The sequence below is a fragment of the Asparagus officinalis genome, chromosome 8, assembly GCF_001876935.1.
Source record: "Asparagus officinalis chromosome 8, Aspof.V1, whole genome shotgun sequence".
In the NCBI taxonomy this organism is placed as follows: domain Eukaryota; kingdom Viridiplantae; phylum Streptophyta; class Magnoliopsida; order Asparagales; family Asparagaceae; genus Asparagus; species Asparagus officinalis.
Window position 1 is genome coordinate 88,339,333 of NC_033801.1, and position 9,663 is coordinate 88,348,995.

A 9,663-nucleotide genomic window follows, 5' to 3' on the forward strand; every position below is an offset into this window, starting at 1 on the left:
GTTAGTGTTCTTAGATATACATATTTGTAACTCTCTCAATGTTGATACATCTTTAACCCTCTGTAGAATTTTTTCATAAGGTTTGTCTTCTAGGATTTTCATTAAAGTATTCATTGTGTTTTCTGCTAATTTCCCTTCTTGTACAAAATTCATCCTATTTTACAATTCATTATATGTGTCATAAAAATATAACTAGAAGAAGCGTGGTCTATCATTTTATGGTATCAATCTAGGCAAACTATGATAGATCTGACCTTATGCTCTAAAAGTGTATATTCCATGCCTTGAAGATGCCAAATTTTTATCAATTGCTACCCCAAATGAAGTGAATGAGAAAACACTATTGTATGCTCTAATGTTTCTCCTAAACTCAACACCCTCACTACAATCCGATGTTAGCAAGTTATATAATTCATCTGGAATATGAGGTTCTACAAGTGTTGTTTCTCCATTATTGCAGCAAAAAGATGGACTCTCATATTCAAATTTCATTGCTCCATAATGGATGCAACTTGCTATCTTTCCGAGCTTGTGTAGTTCTGAACAGGACGGCCTTGATATATTTGTTCCTATATGATTGTAAAATGTTATTAGTTAATTTTATATATTGTAAAAACTTAAATTATTATATTTTTAAACTTATCAAAGCTCACCGTTGCATTCAACTTGGTAATTAGATGCTCATTCTAGCCAACTTACACTTTTTTTCATTGACTGCTCTTCTGCATTTTGACTATTATCCATAATCCTCTTTATTCTCTTATTTTGACACACCCTTCCAATATAAGCTTCTCTTTCCTTAGTAGTTAGCGCATTATAGTATTTTTTCTTTTGATTTTCTTTGATGCTGTTGATAGATGTATATGAATATATTAGAATTATTTGTTATTAATTATCTTGAGGATGCATTAGAAAAATTAAATTTCTTCGGCTAACCTTCATTTGATTCCATTTGATTTTTCCAATAATTTTTGATGCAAACTTGTGAGAATATTATTTGAATTGCACAAGAATTGAATGTTAATTTATTTTTCATATTAATCTAGTATATACATCTAATAAATTTAAATTTTAAATTTTAAATGTTATGAATTCATTTATTATGTAATTTTAATAATTGACACAATGGAAAATTTCATAATGTAGTTAAATTCAATTAAGTTAACATAGTAATTGAACACTAATAAAACTAATGTTATAATTACTATATGAACTATAAAAAGCATTACTTTTGAAAAGGAAATGTACCTTGTTTTCCTTGCTGTAGTTGTTGCTTGTTCTTAATCTTTCATTCTGAAAAAAAATATTGAAAATATAAAGTTAGTACAACCATACATGGGCTCAATTATATAGATGCGTGCTCTTGAAGGTTGCATTCAGAGCAAAAGAAGCTATCCAGTACAGCAAAGGTCAACGTGAATAAATAACTAAACTATAACAAGAATCTTTGTTAGTAAATACCCCCAAGGTTCCAAAAGCTAAAAAGACAATATTACAGCTATAATATTTAATATAGAACCTTAGGGAATAAAAAATAAGTTTCCTTGGTTTTATTATTATTATAGGGCATATTGTCGTTCAGCGTCAAATATCTTGCAGTCCATTATCCCATACTTTATTAATATCAGCTTAATCTTAAATATTGTGTAATTTTGGTTATTAAAAAGTCAATCATGAGAGCAAAAACAACATGAACTGTGTTAGCTGATTATTACTATTTATAAAACAATACTAAAGGTTCTAGAGCAAAGCACATGTAATGTGTTTGTTAGAGGTAGAGATGAAATATGGGACAATATTTGATATGTCTAACATATGATTAAATATAACCTGCACCATCATAATACATCATGCTTAACACTACACATAAAATTGCTTAACATATGAGGTTGTTCTAAGCTTCTAGCTGATTTTATCACACTGTAGTATGTATCTATTCGTAATACATAACCTCTTCAGTGTTTCAGTCACATAATTTCTCTATGGTCAATGCCTGAGCGTCAATTGCAGTCTGTTAGTATTAATACAGAAGTGCTTATGTGGTTAAGTCCACAAATGTATTGTACAAAAAAAAATGAATTACTATCAATTTATGTTATATTCTTTCTGTCCAATCATTTAACAAAAATTAAAGATTAGAACTTTCCTCATCAATGAACTGACCTAAATCCTTTTCAGTTTATGGGTGATTCACAAGTAATATTGCTATATTCAGTATTTTAAGTTCATTTTATTTTATTTTTATTTTTTGAGCAATGGGGGAAATTCCCCGGTGGAACATCATTCTTTTATTAAGTAATGAGGGAAAAACGTCCGGGAGTGACACTGTCCTGGCTTCAAGAATCGAGAAAATGTGAATGGTGATAGGGTGCCTATAACTTGTGGAGGTGATTTGGTTACGGAAGTGCAGGCCATAGCTGCCTGAGCATCTGCAGGAAACAAATGCTATGAGTATTGGAGAAGGATCAAAAGTCAAGGATTCATCTACAATTTTGCAACTGAATGAAGATTCCAATCTACTATTTTGGAACTGAATGAAGAGTCGAATCATCGGATCTGGATCATGAATGGATGGGATAGGTTCAGGGGACTAATATAAATAAACAACCATTTATTTTACATCATTTTATAGTCGAATAATCAGATCTGGATCATGAATGGATGGGATCGATTCAGGTACTAATAGTTCATTTCCTTTCGTAGTAATTTACTTGTTTTCAAAAAGAGTTTGGTTTTGGAATACATTACCATGATTCTGGACTACGTTGCAATATATTTAACTTGCACTTTCTTTATTGAATATAGCAATAGTATGTTATTCTTGGATCATATTTTACTATTTTTTGAAATATCCTGTGCCAAGCTTATGACTCACTATTTTTGGGAATTATTAGAAATTTGTTAGATATTTAGGATCTCTAGTGGGAAATGTTCTCATTAAGTTTTAGCTCACTCCGTTGTTTTTCAATTTTTTTTTTCCAAATCCAAAATAGAAATGTGATAATCCAAATTCTTAGTTGTGGGCATGGTTAAGAAGTGCTTATTTGGAAACTCGACTCCAGTGGTGTTTTGTTCAACAAAAATAGTGTTTTGTGTTGTAAATAATTATAATTGTAAGGTTGTGAAATGTAAATAACGATTATATATATGTATAATTTGTTTTGAGCTCCTATCTTTAGTAGGCTTATGTATTTGTTTTGAGTTAAGCTACGTGGTATGAAGTATCAAGCTTGACTCATGCGTGGGACTTGTATTGTGTATGTGTATGAACTATGTGTATGACTCTTTTGGTGTGTATAGAACTTTTTGGTAGGAAAACATGCACATACGTAAACCCATATACTTGTATATGTGTATGAACTAAAAGGTTAAATATTAATAATATACTTTTAGCTTGTAATTACTGATTGTGCTATGTTGATGAACAATGCTTGAAATCATAATATCTTGACTTGTGTATATGTGACTATCCTATAACTTGTCTTTTGTACAATAGTTGATTCCAACATTTTATTATTATAGGGAGATATGGCTGTGAATAATGACCAAACCCCTCCGTACAAAGATAACGATCTCAACCAAACAATAAGTAAGCTAATGAGATCTAGAGTGACTCATGCATCAACCTCTGGGAGCCATTTAGACAACAACACATTAATAGGATTACTGCAAGCAATAGCATCTATAGTCACCAGACAACAAGATCAAATTGACCGCAACCAGATGAATGGCCAGAGCAATGAACAATCAAAATTAAAGAGCGGGATGAGTGAATTCAAGAAATTATCCCCGTCCAGTTTTGAGGGAACTACTGATCAGATGGTTGCCAAACATTAGATCATTAAAATGGGAAAAGTCTTCACATATATGAAATGTCCTGAAGAGAAAAAGTTTGATTATGCAGTCTACATGTCAAAAGATCGTGCTTATGGATTGTGACAAATGCAAGTTAGGACGTTGGGAGAAAATGCGTATAAGATATCATGGAATGAATTCAAAAAGATTTTTTATGAAAAGTATTTTCCCTCAATAACCCGCAAGCAAAAAAGAACAAAAATTTTGAAAATTAGAGCAAGGTGATAAGACAGTAGTGGAATATGAGGAGAAGTTCACTTATCTGTCAAAATTTGCTATTCACTTGCTGGGGGAAGGAAAAGGATAGAACTTGTCACTTTAAAGAAGGCCTTCGATCGGACATCAGGAAGACGGTCAATGCATTTGGACTCCCGACGTATGGAGAAGTATTAAAGAAGGCATTGTTAATTGAGAAAAATAAGATAGATGTGAAATCAAAGAATGAGGTGAGTAGCTCATATCCAAGAAAGAAAACTTGTTAAGATAATCGCAGTGGGAGAAATAAAAATTGGAGGAATAAGAAACAGAATGTAAGGCGTAGAGAGGAGCAGCTTTAGAACCAAAAGGTTATGAAATATGATATTTGTCATATACTCAGCCATGAAGTGAAGAACTGTTGGAGAAGTACTGGAGCCTGTCTCAAATATGGGCAAAAAGATTATAAAATTGCAAATTGCCCAAGAATATAAATGGATCAGAATACCTTAACGACCGGCCAGTCCAACAGTGGGAACAGGCAACCTCAAGCCAAAGCTCAAGTATATTCCTTCACTAAGAAGGAAGCTGAAGCAGACAAAAATGTGATGACATGTATGATAACTTCTGCATCGCTTCATGCTCGAGTACTTTTTGATTCTAGTGTGTCGCACTCTTTAATTGTTGTATAGTTTGTTAAGAGAAACAAATTACCCTGTGACACCTTACAACAAGAATTATTTGTTAGTACACCTGGGGATAGTATATTAGTATCAGATCAGAGTTGTAAGGGAAAAATTAATATTCTCGACAAGGAGCTTCCCGTGGAATTAGTAATACTGGAAATACATGATTTTGATATCATATTAGGGATGAGAAGTGGATGTATGGGTTATTTAGCTTCGGTTAAAATTAACAATGAAGGAAAATCAAGCCTAGAAGAGGTACCGGTTGCCCGGGAATTTCTCCAGATAGGGAGATTGAATTTTTAATTGACTTAATACCCGGCTATTTCTAAGGTTCGCTATCGTATGGCACCAGCTGAGTTGAGGGAGCTCAAGGTGCAATTGCAAGAACTATTAGATAAAGGCTTCATTCGACTTAGTGTGTCACCTTGGGGTTCGCTAGTATTATTTGTGAAGAAGAAAGATGGTAGTATGAGACTGTGTATTGACTTCTGTGAATTGAATAAGGTAACCATTCGGAACAAGTATCTACTAAGGATTGATGATCTATTTGATCAACTACAAGGAGCTCAAGTATTTTCGAAGATTTATCTCCGTTCTGGTTATTATCAGCTAAAGATTAACCAGAAGATATGCCAAAAACTACATTTCGAACCTGCTATGGTCATTATGAATTTCTAGTATTACCATCCGGGCTCACAAATGCACCTGTCGCATTTATGGAGCTTATGAATAGGGTGTTTAAACCCTTCTTAGATAGGTTTGTTGTGGTATTTATTGATGATATCCTGATTTACTCAGGAAGCAAAGAAGAGCATGAAGAACACCTGAGATGTGTACGTATTTATTGATGATATCCTGATTTACTCAGGAAGCAAAGAAGAGCATGAAGAACACCTGAGATGTGTACTGCAAACATTAAAGAGAGAAAAATTAATCAGGAAGCAAAGAAGAGCATGAAGAACACCTGAGATGTGTACTGCAAACATTAAAGAGAGAAAAATTAAATGCAAAATTAAAAAATGTGAGTTTTGGTTGCAGAAAGTAACGTTCATTGGACATGTAATCTCTAAGGAAGGGATTTCTGTAGACCTTAAAAAGATAAAATCTATAATTAATTGGGACAGACCAACTAACATAACAGAGATTCGTAGTTTCCTTAGTATGGCTAGATACTATAAGAAATTTGTAGAAGGATTTTCTTATATTGCCTCGCCACTGACTCGTCTTACCTAGAAAGGGGTTAAATTCATCTGGTCAGCTGAATGTGAGAAAAGCTTTCAAGAGTTAAAAAGTAGATTAGTGTCTGCCCCAATACCTGCACTGGTGATATAGGCTTTGCTATCTACAGTGATGTCTCTAGAAGAGGACTGGGATGTGTTCTTATGCAAATTGGAAAAGTCAAAGAATATGCTTCAAGGCAGTTAAAGCCTTATGAGCAGAACTATCCCACTCATGACCTGAAATTTGCGATAGTAGTGTTTGCTCTCAAGATTTGGAGACATTATTTATATAGCATACATTGTAAAATATATACTGACCACAAGAATTTGAAATATATATTTACTCGAAAGGAGATAAACTTGCAACAAAGAAGATTTGTTGGAGCTTTTAAAAGATTATGACATTACCATTAATTATCACCTCGGCAAGGCAAATGTTGTTGTTGATGCCTTAAGTCGCAAGAATTCATGAAATCTAACATATTTAATTACTTCTCAATGAAAAATATTGGAGGAGTTGGATCGTAGTTTAATTAAAATTAGAGTTCACCAAATTGGAGTTAAATTAACAAATATGGTGATACAACCTTCTTTGTTAGATGAAATTAAAGCGAACTAATAGAAGGACCCTCAACTAGTGAAGATAAAAAAAGATGTGGAAGAAATCATTCGAAGGGAATTTAAAATACATGAAGATGGGTCATTGAGGTTTGGAAATAAAATTTGTGTGCCTGATATACTAGAGATAAAGAAGAAGATTCTAAAAGAGGCACATCACTCTTTGTATACTATGCATACTGGATCAACAAAAATGTATAAAGACCTAAAGAAAATCTATTGGTGGAATAACATAAAGAAAGAAATTGCTACTTATGTTGTGGAATGTCTTACTTGCCAACACATAAAGGCTGAATACCAAAGACCAGCTGATATAGTCTAAATTTTGGATATACTAATATGGAAATGGGAAAAGATCACCATGGATTTCATCACTGGTCTTCCCAAGACCTTAAATAAGAATGATGTGATATGGGTGATTGTTGACCGACTGACTAAGTCAGTGCACTTCTTACCTATCAATATAAACTTTTTATTTAGAAAAGCTAACTAAACTATATATCAATGAGATAGTGAGGTTGCATGGAGTATCCATATCAATAGTCTCGGATAGAGACCCTAGGTTCACATCAGAATATTGAAAAAGTGTACATAAAGCTCTACAGATTAAACTAAATTTTAGCTCAGGTTACTATCCATAGACAGACGACCAATCAGAAAGGAAAATTCAAACACTAGAAGATATGCAGAGATGTTGTGTATTGGAAATGAAAGGATCGTGGAAAGATTATATGCCCTTGACTGAATTTGTATATAATAACAGCTATTAGACTAGTATTCAGATGACACCATATGAACTTTTTTATGAAAGAAAGTGCATGTCTCCTATCTATTGGGACGATGTTGGAGAAAAAAAATTCTTGGACCAAAATTGGTACAACAAGCAATTGATAAAATTCAATTAGTTTAGGAACATCTTCGTACTACATAAAGTCGTCAGAAGAGTTATACTGACCAAAGAAGAAGAGAATTGGATTTTCAGGGTGATCATGTTTTCTTAAAGGTTTCGCCTACCTGAGGAGTGAAAATTTTTGGAATCCAAGGCAAGTTAAGCCCAAGATTTGTTGGTCATTTTGAGATTCTAGAAAGGGTTGGTCCAATGGCGTATAAGTTAGCATTATCGTCATCTCTATCTGGATAACATGACGTATTTTACGTATCGATGCTCTGAAAGTTCATCCGAGATCCAAATGAGATAATCGAATTATCTCCAGTGGAGCTCAAACCTGACTTGACTTATGAGGAGAAACCTGAGCGCATTGTGGATTTTAGAGAACAAATACTTAAGCATCGAACCATCAAATATGTGAAAGTACAATGGAAGAACCATTCAGAAAGAGAAGCTACTTAGGAAATTGAAGATTCTATACGAGAGAAATATCTAGAGCTCTTTGAAGATTAAGGTATGTTAAGTTTCAAAGACAACTTTTTATTAGGCGGGGAGAGTGTAACAACCCCAAATAAACAGAAAAAAATGATAAAATATATTTTTAAAAAATCTCACTATTCCTCACCGGCTTACTATGTCCGTGATTTTCACCGCCTCACCATGTCCGTAAATTTTTTTACACCACCTCCCGATAGTTTAAAAGAGGAGGAAAGGGGGGAAGAATAAAGAGGAAAAAAGAGAAAAAGAAAAGAAAAGAAGAAGAAGAAGAAGAAGAGGAAGAAGATTAGGGGAAAGGAAAAGGGGGGAAAAGATAATATCACCCTAAATTCAACCCAACCAAAGGTATAATTCTTCTTCTCATTAGTCTTCTTTGTTTTTTAGAAATTGATGGGGCATTTATTCTTTGATTTCTTAAGGAATTGATTGGGAAAAACAGAGAAAAGACCTTACCTAGTTACTAGCGAGGGCTTCATCACCAACCCCTCATCAAACAGGGAGTCCTCACTCTTGAGAGGCCCCCCGAGGGCGGAGTATGAGGCGTGGGCCACGCTGAGCAGCCACCGAGGAGGAAAAAAAGAGAGAGAAAGAAGAAGAACGTAACAAAATAAAAAGAGGGGAAACTGGGAAGAAAGAGATAAAGGAGAGAGAGAAAAGGGAAACTAAATTAAAATTATAATTTTTTTTGGGACCCCTAAAAGTTTATTAGTTTGTATATAAGTCCACAAGATAAAAAGAAATAAAAACATTATTATAGACCCCTGTTGCTTTGTTGATTTCTTTCAGATCCAAAAGATCCAAGCTCAATTAGGAATTAAGCTCGAATAATTAATTGGAACCCCTGACCTACGCCATATATTAATAATAATATTAAAATAATATCATAGAAAATTATAGTAAATTGCTAAAATTAGCAATAAAGCCAACATGTACCTTATTTATAGATAATTATTATTTGAGTATACTTGAATATGATTGATTTTAAACTATGCATTAATTATCTTATAATATGTACTTGTCCTAAATTAATATTAGTCTTATATATTTATATTATATATAGGTTCAGGTTGATACCATGAAAAGTAGTATTTTGAGGAAGCTGTACTCATTGGAGGTGAGTTCATTTCTCACTAGTACTTTTTTATAATATGAAATTTGCATGAGCGCTAAATTTTATTTGATTTTGTTCTTGAAAATAAATATTCGATTATTTTTCTTGTATATAAAGTTAAATATGCTCTGATCTATTTTATTATGGCATAAGCTATAATATGATTTAATTTCATTCAATATATTAAATTAAATTAGATTTCACACTCTCGGAAATCTATATATATGCTCTGATCTATTTATTCAATATATAAAGTTAAATATGCTATGATCTATTTTATTATGGCATAAGCTATAATATGATTTTATTATGGCATAAGCTAAATTGATAAGTGATGTGTTTTGAAATCAAATAATTTGACAAATGATGTGTTTTCAAAATAAGCTATTTATTTAATAAGCAATTCTTAATGTTTTCAAACTCTCAGAAAGTCCACTATAGAGTGATGTGTTTGTGTCTGACATATGGTTAGAATGCACATTTATGTAGCCTGTTATGGGTATTTGTGATGTGGCTTTCTGGCATTTGTGATGTGGCTCATTTTGGGTGTTCGTGATGTGGCCGACAACCTATGGCAGAGATAGGTGC

The 9,663-nt window shown here is 33.0% G+C and overlaps 1 long non-coding RNA gene across 3 annotated transcripts in view; it reads right to left on the reverse strand.

Annotated features, from left to right (window-relative positions):
* LOC109822189 overlaps positions 1 to 8,589 on the reverse strand; it is a 31,879-nt gene extending 23,290 nt beyond the window's left edge. For all 3 annotated transcript variants that reach the window (XR_002242048.1, XR_002242049.1, XR_002242047.1), the window contains exons 1-2: positions 8,418 to 8,589; positions 1,249 to 1,293 (exon numbers count right to left, since the gene is read on the reverse strand). This is a non-coding gene — a long non-coding RNA (uncharacterized LOC109822189). The remainder of the gene's footprint in view (positions 1 to 1,248; positions 1,294 to 8,417) is intronic.